General features: G+C 40.1%; 1 non-coding gene across 1 annotated transcript; it reads right to left on the bottom strand.

The window, feature by feature from the left end:
• Positions 1-1,161: 1,161 nt before the first annotated feature.
• Positions 1,162-1,267, bottom strand: LOC121983523. The gene has a single exon (XR_006112568.1). It is a non-coding gene; the product is annotated as a small nucleolar RNA R71 (small nucleolar RNA).
• Between the last annotated feature and the right edge of the window lie 12,052 nt (positions 1,268-13,319).

Genomic DNA, 13,319 nt, shown 5'->3' with positions numbered 1-13,319 from the left:
AAAGGAGAGGCAATTCCTCCATAAGGAAGTAGGAAATCACACCAAATCTCTACCTTTATCCTTATTATTATTTACTAGACATGTATTCTTGTGATCTACCGAGACACCCTCGTGACAGGGGTTAACTGTTACAAGATTTCATAGGAATCGTCTCTATTCGATACTTAGGGATATTGACCAATTTAACTTCCTGCAAGAGCATGGACATAGAGAGTAGAAACTAAGCAATCTATGTAATATCTCCTCGCATTATAATGAAACTGAAATCCTAGAATCCACCTCCCAAAGCTCATTCCCTCCAAGATCAATTCTCTCTCTCTCTCCTCTCTCTTCGTCTCAACCTTCTTTCCCTCTCTTTAATCACACTCATTAGTTCGTAAGCGTCAAAGCCAACTTTCGACCGTCTAGATAACTTACTTTGTGACATCTCTAGTACCTAATCAATAATCCTTGTGGTTCGACAATCTTATATATTACTGACGATGAATCCGTGCACTTACAAAATCGTAACAAGTTTTTGGCGCCGTTGCTGGGGACTGTTCGCATTAACATTAGTAGATTAGCAATTTAGTGTATCTAGACTTGTGAATAGTTTTTGCTTTTCCATTTTCATAATTCAAAAAAAAAAATCTACATTTTCTTTTTTGTCTTTAAATTCTACATTTACTTTTTTTATCAATTTAAATTCTGCATTTTGTTTCTTATTTTTTTTCATATAGCATTTTATTTCTTATCTTTAATTCTTCATTTTTATTTTTACTCAAAATTTTTTTTTCTTGAGCACTAACATGTCAAGCAGGCCCTTAAAAGATTTCTCGGTACCTATTTTTGCAAAGTTTATGTCTCCCATTGTGCAGCCTCATATTGAAGCAAAAAATTTCCAACTAGACCCAGAGTTGATTTTCATGATACAAGGTCATAAATTTGGAGGAGAAATATCAGAAAGTCCTTATCTACATCTTGAGACATTTTTAGAACTTTGTGATATGGTGAATTATGAAGGAGTGTCAGCAGACACAATTCGATTGATGACATTTCCTTTTAGCATCAAGGATAAAGCAAGGACTTGGTTATATTCTCTCCGTCCTCAAAGCATCACAAGTTGGGAACAATTGGAGAAGCAATTTCTGAATCATTTTTCCCCTCCAAGTAGAACGATTTATATGAGGAATTGCATTATAAATTTTGCTCAGGCATATGGAGAATCATTATCTAAAGCATGGAACAGATTCAAGAGTCTACAAAGACAGTGCCCTCATCATGGTTTGGAAAAATGGTTGACCCTGCACATATTCTATATGGCAATTTCTTTCTCAGATAAGTGTTTGTTAGATTCATCAGCTGGATGTTCTTTTATGGACAAGAGTATAGATGAAGCATATATGTTAATTGATTAAGTGGTATTGAACCTCCATGAATAGTCGAACAAAAGAGGGATGGAATCTCCCTCAGAAATTCAAGAAGTACAAGCCATATATACAAGAGAGCCTGTCAAACAAAATACGATTCAACCATCCAAGAGTTTTGAAATCCACAAGCCATGGAATGAGGAGTTTAAACATTTTAGGGCGAAGATTGATAGCATTATTTCAATGGTTCAAACAAGATCCTCCTCCTACACAGACAGTGTCTAGTGAACAGTGTAATAATTTTAAGTTGAGAAGTGGCAAGAATCATGAAGAACTACTGAAGAAGGATTTGTTTAGAATTGAGGAGAAGAACAATAGAAGATCTCAAGAACTCAGTTTCATTACTCCAGGAAGTTCCCAAAGGCCACAAGTACTTTTCCCTTAACAATCGATCACACCTACACTAGATAAGTAAGTTGGACCTCCTCCGCAAGCTCAAAGGGAATATGGGAAAAAGGAAGTACCTTTCCCAATACCTTCACTAATGGTTCCCTTTCCACAAAGGCTAGTGAGGGTCAATGAAGACGAAGACTTTGGCAAGTTCTGTGACACTAATATGGTTGAGTGTAGATTTCTGGATGTATATGAAGATGAGGACTCTTCAGATGAGGATTGTGATGATAATGCAGTGGATAACAAGTTTTTAGACCTATCTTCTGGGTTTATAAGGTGTTATGATGAAATTGAATTTTCATATGATGAATGTGATGTGGTAGATCAACTTAAAACTGCAAATGAAGTTAGTGATCCTCCCATAGATGATTCTCCCACTGAGGATATTGATGTTGGTTTATTTTTTGATGCTTGTGTTGATGATGATGTTATGAAAGGAAGTGTAGGGAGCTGTGTTGTAGAAGCATCATCTCAAGAATCACCTCCTTTATCCACACAACCTTCTGAGATTATGAGAGTTTCAAGGATTGAACACGTTGTGGACCAATGTGTAGGGACTTGTGAAATAAAAGCAAAGCCCCAAGAATCACCACTTTTAGAGGCACCACCACTTGAGCCAAAGCTAGAGCCAATACAAGATTCAGGAGTCACATCCACATGTTTAGAATTTTCAGGTATCTCTCAGCAAAGCAAGGTTAGTATCTTTTGTGATCTTTTGGAAAATTTCATAGATGTACCAATAGTATATTTTGTTGGATGTGATTCAATTTGTGATATATACTCAGTTCATCTTAATAAGGTTCTAGTTCTATCTAATATAGCATTCTTGGGAGAGGTATGTTTTTCTTTTGGGTGTGCAGATTTTCATGGGGCCTATATTTGGAAGCTCAGACTGAACCGTTTTCGACCACCTGAAAGAACTTTAAAGAAGACGAAGATGAAGAGAGTTATACTTTACTCTGTAGCTCCTTTGATGAAAACTCTCTCCATAATAAGAGCCCTTGGTAGGGGGTGCTGAAATATCTTACCCCTCCAAGAACGAGATTTCGTTGAATCTAATAAGGTGGTCGAGCTAATGACCTTAAACAAGCGCTTCTTGGGAGACAACCCAAGTTCTTTCTTATTTTTATTTATATCTTTAGTTATTTCTTGTTTTCATTTCTTTCCTCATAATTATCTTCTACTTAATTTTTGTTGTCAATTTTCTTTTATAGGACTCAAAGATTAGGAGGAGTGCAATTACATGATGGAGAAGTTAATAACATGGGCATTTGACACACATCATTTGGAAACTTCTCTTACTTTTAATCTACTCCACATTATTTTTAATTTTCATTGGGACAATGAAAAGTTTAAGTCTGGGGGGATGCATTTGATTTAGTTTAGTTTTTGCTTATTTCTGTTGCATAATTAATTTTTCCTAGTTACATCATTCACCACATCATGATTGTTTGTTCTTTAATGCAAAATATATACTAGCACGTTTCATCTAGATATTTATGTTGTGTGATTTGGTATGCTAGTATGCCTATTGATCTTTATTTTCCTATCTATAGTAGCATGAAGTGAGCATTGTTATTACAAGAAGAATTTGAATGTTGGCCTAGTTTTAGGATCTCTTCACATTATACTTGACTTTGATGGTAGATATTTTTGAAAATAGTCATGATTCATAGAACCGGACTAGTACTCTTGCTGCTATGGTAACCTCTCAACTATATTTTGGTTATTGGATAAACTCAAATCATATAAGCTCATTTGAAAAAATCAATCCAAAAAAAAATTTTAAAAAAATGAAAGTTTGTTTAAGTTTGATACTTTGCAAACAATAAAAAAAATAAGGGATAAAAAAATAGTTATCGTGAGTGGAAACAAGCAATTCACCCCTTTGAGACCGGGTTAGGTTACTGGGGAAATGAATGCTATGTTTCTCTTGATACTGAGTATTCCTTTGAGACCTTGTGTAGACAATGCATAGCATTTTTGAGGGGAACGAACCTTGCGTGTGGCAGGTAAGTGTCTATCACCGTAAGTATGAGGAACACAGTTAAATGGAAAATTGACTAGGCTTAAAAGTTGGCACTTGAAAAAGTTAAGCCACTTATTACACTGAGCACGGAGAACTTCTACTTAGGTCACACTCAAATAATTTTTGTATCATGCTCATCAATGAAACTATATGATAGGTTTATATTGATTCATTAGAGATTGTTACATGCCATCTACACACATAAATCTAAATTACATGTTTTTCTTGAGGACAAGCAAAGGTTCAAGTCTGGGGGTGTGATGTGCGTAAATATTATGATCGTTTATGCATGTTTTAACGTACATTCACTTACTTTATACGTATATATTCTTTGCATGATCGTCTCTTTTATCATATACTCATCATAAATATTCTTTTGTTCGGAGATCTGCTCTTTGTTTTGTTTTGTGTTGACAGAGACAACTTTCAGAGCAAAAACAACAATTGTCAACGCACTAGAACGAGGCAGAGAACACGGCTGTGCAACCTCGCACGGTCGTGTGGCCAAACAGAGGAAGAACATGGCACGACCATTCAACTCTTGCACGACCGTGCGGCCAAACAGAGGAGATCCATGCATGGGCGTGCAAACCTGCACGACCGTGCCCCCCCCCCCCCCAACCACCGCAACCAAGCAGTGCATGACCATGTCTCAGGAGCTGAGCCCCAGATCCACACGGCTGTGCCAATTGGCACGGCCGCACAACGTGGCCAGAAGCAAAAGAAGGCACGACCATGCCACATCTGCACGGCTGTGCCGCGACGCCCGTGCCCTAACCTATATAAGGGTCAAGAACCCTATTCTTGGGGGAATCTTTGATTCGGGACTTCGCTCCTCTCCTTGGGAAAGGGTTCTCCCCTTCAGGGAAAATCCTAGAGCTTCATCCACCGCCATCCCTTGACGTTCCGTCCATCTCCAAAGCAAGGAGGCATCCCCAAGACATCGGAAACCTCGGTAAGTATCTCTTCTTCCCCTTCTTCTCACATCAAGGGTTGCATGTATGCTTTACTTTATGTTTTAGGGTTGTTCTTTCCTCACAATAGAGTAGAGATCCTCTTCTAGGATTAGGAAGTATTTGTAATGTGATGGAGATGTAGAAATATGTAGATTCGTCATATTTCTATTCAATGACTTGTTAATGCCTTGTTCATGTAAAATATCGAAAAATGGCGAATAATGATAAGAGAATTTTTTGGAATTTTTGGAAATTTTTCTGGAATTTTTCGGAGCTCGTATGAACAAGTTTACGGGGATAAAAACGGGGGTCGGGAAAGCCTGTTTGGGCTACCCCATTTAAGCGAGGAAAAGTTTGATTTTCTTTTCCTTTTTATTTTCTATTTCTTTTCTTTTTCCCCGTGCCCGCGCCGTCCCTTCTTCACTTCCTCTTCTTTGCTTTCCCCGACGGTTTTCCCTTCCCAAACCCTCGAAGCTGCCGATTCTTCTTTTCCTTCTTCATATCGCCCACTGCCGACATCGCAGTGCCTTCCCCTGCCCAAGACTCCAGCCAACGTTTCCTTTTCACCGGCACCCGAGTACCACCGTCGATGATCAACTGTGCCCTAGAACGGGCGTCGGCCACTGGAAACCCCAGCGCTGCCGCCGCACGGGACACACCGACCCTTCTTCTTCTCCTCCTCTGAGCGCCGGCAGCCGAGCACCTCTCCTCTACCCTAGCGTCTGTGCCATAGCCACCCAGCACCGCCCGACACTTCCGGGCACAGCCGGATCTCTTACACCTCTGCTGAAAGCTTCTACCTCTCCCTCATGAGCCACCCTTACTACAACCTGTGCCATAAGCACCGCCATCTCCTCCCATTGCCCTAGCCTCTCTACTCAGCCGTCTCCTTCTCTGAGTCGCCAGCCGAAGCACTAGCAACATCTCCTGGTCGCGGAGGTTCGTTATCTTCTGGAATATGGATGCTTCAAACGCTGCATGATACCTGTTTGTTGAAATGTCTGTTAGAACTATTGATTGTGATTTGTGCTCTGTTTTGTCCAATTCTGCCATGAGGATTACTGTGTTGGAGTGGAAGTTTATGCTAATTTGGGAATGGTGGTTCTGGTTTTCGCAGCAGCAGTTCCGATTTTGTTCTCAGCAATAACTTCATTGTAGCTCCGGCTGATCATCCGGATTGAGGTGAGTTTTGTTCAGCTTTCAGGTTAATGTAGAGTGATGACATTCAGTAGTTAATTGTTTTGATTTGATGAAGAGAAGGGGTTTGATTGAGGAGTTAGATGCTCCAATTAAGATTTATAATTGGATTTGGATTTAGGTTAGCTTCTCGGAGATTTGATCTAGCTAATTAATTTATATGTAATTAGCTAAATCTGGATACCATGTATTACAGGACTCTGGTTCGAGACGAGTACTTCGACGTGGAGATTGTTTAGCTCAGTCTACATTTAAGGCGGGTACCTCTTGACTTATCTTTTTTTATATTGTCAATTGGATATGCATAGTATTTTATAGCTACAAGCAATGATCATGTTTTCCTTTGGTATGTCACTGTTTGTTACCCATATCATGTTCTGTTGGGCATTTGTTATATATCCATGTTTACGTTTCGTGATTATTGCCATGAGTACCTTAGTTCCTAGAGTAAGTGACATACCATACCTTACTGAGGTTAGGACTAGATTCTGGATTTTGTTATTTGGCATGTGTATCTAGGTGTTTATATCATATCTGATCTGTATACCTAGACCCTTTTTGTTTTGATCCATGTACATTGTTGGTACATATTTTATGGAGGTGGATATATGTGCAGAACCTAGGTTGTTATACCATAGAGGACCTGTATACCCTAGATCTATAGATTTGACTTACTTGTACTAGGGTACACATTTTATATATATATATATGTGTGGATTTGGTTCAGGATATTGTCATGCTTAGTTTCATGCACCATTCGCATGATTGCATGCTGCGTGATAGGCTGCTCCATTATTGTAGAGCATATCGCCAGTTTCATCACTGTTCGGTGCTCCATTGGTCCACTCATGGGTAGCGTGACGCAGCGTGGTAGCACGTCAGTTTTGCTCTGTTCGGTGCTCCGTTGGTCCGCTCATGGGTTGTGTGACGCAGCGTGGTAGCACGTCAGGGATCCCTCCCTGTCATAGTGTATCGGGAGATGAGAGCATTGCGCTCCCCCATTATTGATTTGGGGTAGGAGTATGTGTGTACTCCGATAGCATCCCGTCCATTCGGTCACTCATCAGGAGCAGTGACGTCAGAGTGCACGGTTGTCACAACCCTACCCACTCAGTCTCACAATTGTGTGTGAGATGACTGACTGGCGTCAGGGGTGACCATGTCATTGGCACCATATGCATTTATTGCATTTATTTGCTTGTGTTTGCTGCACTTATATGCTACATTTTGGTGGATGCATTTGTTTGACATGCATACAGGAGGTATAGTGTGTATCTGGTTTGACGACCCTTTTGTGTGGATAGGAGTTCCTGGTGAGTACAACTTCCTCAGTTACCTCTCAGTCTTGCATTTTCCTATATATGATTAGGAAGCTGTATTCCATGTTTATTGCTGTTAGATATATCTTGTTAGGCATGTCTATTGGTATTCGCTGAGTTGTTGAACTCACCCCCCGCGGACACTATTTTTTTCAGGTACCAGGTTGTTTATGGTGTCGCTTGGAGTATCCTGTCTGCTGGTCCCTATGTCACCTCAGAAGATTTGTCTTCGCTGTTGTTCATTTGTACTTTGGTATTTGTGTATCTAGCTTGTGTTTCGATTTTATTTCCGGAGTGGTGTTTTGTGGTGTGGTGTAAGCCTAGCCGGCTAGCATGTCATATATTTTGGTTTTCTATCGTTTTTCTGCTGTGTTTTGGATTTTTGTTCCAGCCGAGTGGGCTGATGATATAAACTGCGTGGATGACTTTGTGTTATATTTTTTTATTAATGTTATTGTTCCGGCCGTGTTGGCCGAGGTATATGTGGCTCTGAGGGCTTTGTATAAATGTTTCAGATTGTCACCGTACAGGGGAGGTGCTGCCGAAATTTCTTCGGACAGGGACTTCCCCGGGGCTTGACAGTTCATGATGAATTGTGTGTGTGACATATTTATATTTCTTTGCATGCTTTATTGATTGAAGTGGAGGATTGTTAATCACGCAAAGGGGATGCCTTAGAGCGTATTGACCAAGGTGCCCTAGTACAGGGGTAACCCTTTCCGGATGTCTAGGACGTTCCCTTAAAAGGAGAAACAATCCCTTAGGAATTGTTGCCCTCGTAGAAAGAGTGCTCTAGATCGTATACTCGAGGGGCCCTAGCGACAAGGGTAGCCCGTTCATGGACGTCTAGGACATTCTCTTGAAAGGAGAGGCAATTCCTCCATAAGGAAGTAGGAAATCGTACCAAATCTCTACCTTTATACTTATTGTTATTTACTAGACATGTATTCTTGTGATCTACCGAGGCATCCTCATGACAGGATTTCACAAGAATTGTCTCTATTCGATACTTAGGGATATTGATCAATTTAACTTCTTGCAAGAGCATGGACATAGAGGGTAGAAACTAAGCAATCTATGTAATATCTCCTCGCATTATAATGAAACCGAAATCTTAGAATCCACCTCTCAAAGCTCATTCCCTCCAAGATCAATTCTCTCTCTCTCCTCTCTCTTTGTCTCAACCTTCTTTCCCTCTCTTTAATCACACTCGTTAGTTTGTAAGCGTCAAAGCCAACTTTCGACCATCTAGATAACTTACTTTGTGACATCTCTAGTGCATGATCAACAGTCCCTGTGGTTTGACAATCTTATATATTACTGATCACGAATCCGTGCACTTACGGAATCCTAATAGCAGGTGCAGCTCCCGACCGCAAGAACTCCATCAGGATCGCTCTCTAGTCATTGGGGAAGGTTATTCCTTGCATTCGGTCGATATGCGCCACGAGTAAGACTTGTTCGATCGGCTGCCCTATGACGATCGACGATAGCGAATTGGCTAAATTTGCCAACTCATGCGCCGCCTGGTTCTCCAATTAGGAGATCTTTTGTATAATGACCTCCTGGAAGTTGGTCTTCAACTTTCTGAAGGCCTCCGCATAGAGCCAGAGTCGGACATTACTTATCTCGAACGTCCCGGATAGCTGCTGAGCGGCCAACTGAGAGTCCAAATGAATGAGGATTTTAACGGCCCCCATATGTCGGGCTGCCTGTAGACTAGCTATCAATGCCTCATACTTCGCTTCATTATTGGTGGCTCTGTAGTCTAGCCGAATGGAGAGCTGCATCCGGTCCTCCCGAGGTGAGATAAACAATATGCACTCCGCTGCCTTTCCGAGTGGACGAGCCGTCAACATATATCTTCCATGTTGCCTCCGGCTCGACATTTTGGACCTCTATGATGAAATCCGCTAAGGTCTGAGACTTGATTGCCGCTCAGGGTTGATATTGAATTTCGAATTCGCTTAGCTCGGTCGTCCAATTGATTAGCCTTCTTGATGCTTCGAGGTTGAGAAGGACTCATCCCAAGGCGCTGTTAGTTAGCACAATGATTGTGTGCGCTAGGAAGTACAAACGAAGCTTCCGAGCGGCGAGAATCAAAGCATAAGGTAATTTTTCAATACCGATGTAGTGAGACTCTGGATCTTTCAATATACGACTCAAAAAATATACAAGCTGCTACTCTTGGTTGTTCTGCCTAACCAGAGCCGATCCAACGACATGTTCATTGGATGCCAAATAAATCCAAAGTGGCTCACCAACAACTAGCTTGGTCAATACATGCAAGGAGTTTAGATATTCCTTGAGCTCTTCTAATGCCTGATCGCACTCGGCATCCCACTGGATTTTTGTAGCTTGGCGAAGTACTTTAAAGAATGGCAGGCTCTGATCGGATGACTTGAATATGAATCTGGATAGCGTCGTGATCCTATTAGTTAGTCATTGAGCTTCCTTCAAGTTCCGAGGCGGTGGCATGTCTTGCCAAGCTTTGACTTTGCTCGAATTGGCTTCAATGCCCCACTCGATGACGACGTAACCCAGGAAGCGACCACTCTTCGCACCGAACAAACACTTGTCGGAGTTCAGCTTTATCCCATAAGTCCTCAGCGTTCGGCAGGTCTCATTGATATTTGCGCATAGGTCAGCAACTCATAGGGATTTAATTAATATGTCGTCAACGTATACCTTTATATTTTAAATTATTAATTTTAAAGTTAAAGTTAATTTTAATTTTAAATTTTAATTTTAAGTTTAATTTTAAAGTTCTTAGCCATCTCACCCGAACTACGTTTTCAATCAGGGAATCCTATAATTTTGTGAGATGAGTTAAGTTTAATTTCAGGGTTTTGTTTAACTTTATGTTAGATTCAGGTTTAACTTTGGGTTCAATAAATAGACATTCTTTGGATAAACTTCTGGGCTATGGTGAGTCACTTGGACACCATTAGAGTAACCATGCCTTCGAGATTTTTCAAATAGTCCTATCTACTGAACTTAGTATAAAATCTTGGTCTAACTAGTTAGGATTCGTAAGGGGTAACTTCAATTAGTTCCACTAAGTCAAATGAACCAAGTTGAAGTCATATCTTCCTAAACATACATAGACAGAGTTTTCCTGACTTACTATTATCCAAAACTTCACTGTACATTTGCCAAGTTAAACTATTGTCCCTATTTTGGCTAGTCCTAATTACCCAGCCAGGTAAATTATTATTTTGGAGGTGTAAACTAATTTGGAGCCCCCCCTGAATTCTTGAGTTAGATTTTTAAGTTTTAGATTTGTGTCGATTACTTTATAACTATAGTGGACTTTATGATAGTTTTATTTGTTTGATTTTATTTCATTTTTAAGTTTAGAATTTAGTTTTGAAGATTTGTTTTGGTTAGACTTTAGGGTTTTAGTTGATTTTGATTTTATATAATATATCTCATTTTTAGGTAGATAATATTGGTTGATTCCTACTTGCGTGGTTAGGCACACTTTTGGAACTCAAACTTTAGTTTTGGTCTTATTTTGATTAACTAATGATATAAAGGATTTGTTGGTTGAGTTGGACTTGTATCCTAGTCTGGACTTGTTGTACACAACTCTTTATGATCCAAGTATCATGTCGAGATACTTGAATCTAGTTGTGAATTTTTGTAGTAATTCTGTTAGTTCAATTATTTCATTTTTTTAGTCTAAGATTATCCTCGTCAAGTTTTGCAACTTGAGTTGGGATTTCAGCTTGAATTGGTTCAATTGTTGAACTTGATTTTAAATGCTCATTAAGTTTATTATTTTCTTTTGTTAGTTCATTTATGTAATTTTCAGAGTTAGTTAATTTCTTATTTAAACATGCAATAATTTTGAAAAGTCTTTTGCTTAAAGTAAAGTATACCTCATCGGAACCTTTGGAAATGAGTGCATACTCGTGACTCGATTCTGGTTCAGACTCGTCTTCTGATTCGTTCTCCGATTCTAATTCGTAAGCCATCAGCACGAGGTAGTCGGTGTGCTGCGGTTCTCCACCATCTGATTCGTCTTTGGACGATTCTTCTCACATTGCTTTGAGGGTCTTCTTTTTCTTCAGATTCAGGCAGTCGGTCTTGTAGTGCTCCTTTTTGTTGCATCCGAAGTAGGTCACATTCTTGCTGTTAAAATTGAAGGTGGAGTTGATCTTTTACAGGTCCTTTTTGCAGAAATTCTTCTTTCTCCTGGTAAACATCCTTCTTTCTAGGTTCACCAGGTGTTGTTCATCCTCTGAGCCTTGGTCATACTCAATTTCAAGTTCAGGTTTGGTTATGGACTTTTCTTTTGATGTCCCTGCAATAAGAGAAATACCTTTCTCAATTTTAGCATTGGTTTGTTTGTGTAGCTCTAATTCACAAAAGAGTTCATCTAATTTTAATTTTGACAAATTCCTCAAAATCTTTATAGGCATCCATGATGGATGCCCACAGTGCATTTCGAGAAAAACGCGTTTAGAGCATACTTGATTAGATCCTGATTCTCCATCTGGTGGCTGATGGTGTGAAGTCCGTTGAGGATATCCTTTATCCTCGCGTGCAACTGACTAGCAGTCTCACCTTCCTGCATTTTTATATTAAACAATTTATTTAGATATAAGTTTCTTTTCATTACCTTTGCGTCGTTGGTCCCCTCATATAGTTCTATGAGTTTGTCCCAAACCTCTTTGGCATTTTTGTGAGGGCCGATGTGATTCAACTCTTCTTTTGTTAGCCCGCACTGGATTGTATTGAGGGTCTTGAAGTCAATTTGTATTTTTTTCTTCATTTCCGGATTCCAATTTTCCGGGTCCATTAGAATTCTGCCGCTGGCTATTGGTGCCTTGTACCCTTTGGTGACGCTGAACCACTGGTCGAAGTCCATTTTCATGTACACATCCATCCGCTTCTTCCAGTATGGGAAGTCATCACCATTGAAGAGGGAAGGATGGACGGTGTTGTATCCTTCATTTTAGGCCATTTCACAGCTGTAGATAGAAAACTAAAAGAGATACCAAGACCATGGTCTTGGATTAGCAGAGTTTGAGATAAAGAAATATAATGGAATGTGAGAGGTGTTGCACCAACTTCAAGTTTAAAATCGAACAAAAAAATTATCTAAATAGGTAAAGTTTTACCAATTGAAATAGAATGCGAAAAATAAAAAAAATGATTCCCTCGACTTGATTGGTGGTTGCACCAATTCATAGTAGAACCTGCTCTGATATCATTTATTGGATCGAGATGCACGTGAGAAGGGGGGGGGGGGTAATAACGTGTCTTAAAACTTTTCAAAAATTAAGTATGTAGTGAAAAATTAAAGCGGAATGAGAAGACAAGAAAACATGGGAGGTTTTACTTGATTCGGAGCTTTGTATAAGTGTTGTTGAAGGTTGCTTTGTCAAGCTTGCCTTATATAGGCTGTGAAAGGCGCCTTCCATAGGCGTAGAAGGTGCCTCCAATGAGTCAAAATCTATCCCGAACTTTGCTGGAACTTATCGCCGAGCAGGTCAAATTTTACCCTGGGGAAGGTGTCTTCCATAGCCATGGAAGGGGCCTTCTATGAACAGTATGAAGGCGCATTCGGACACTGTTCATCCGAAGGTAAATTTTTCTCCTTTGTCCTGCAAAACAATGTTACTCCAAATAACCAAAAATGATAACCTGCAAGATAAATGTTAGCACAATAATAATGAGTAGTATTAATTAGTTCATGTTTTCCCAAGACTAGGAACTAGTCAAGATCTCAGATTAGAGATCCGAAATGGACCTAACCTGGACCGACACCTACTGCCCCCTTAATAGGGACGCGTTCTCACAAGATCACTCTCCTCCAGTGACTTACATTAACTTACCAACTTGCCAGACATCCGATCAGCCCGTCGACCTATCTAGACTTCATGCCAGATATCTGGTCAGCCCGTCGACCTATCTGGACTTCGTACCAGCTATCTAGTCGGCCCATTGACCTAGATAGATTTCCTGCAAGGACCTATTTGGACTTCGTACTGCATACTTAGGCATG

Source organism: Zingiber officinale, chromosome 5A, assembly GCF_018446385.1.
Source record: "Zingiber officinale cultivar Zhangliang chromosome 5A, Zo_v1.1, whole genome shotgun sequence".
Classification (NCBI taxonomy): Eukaryota; Viridiplantae; Streptophyta; class Magnoliopsida; order Zingiberales; family Zingiberaceae; genus Zingiber; species Zingiber officinale.
This window is presented reverse-complemented; position numbering and strand designations above follow the sequence as displayed.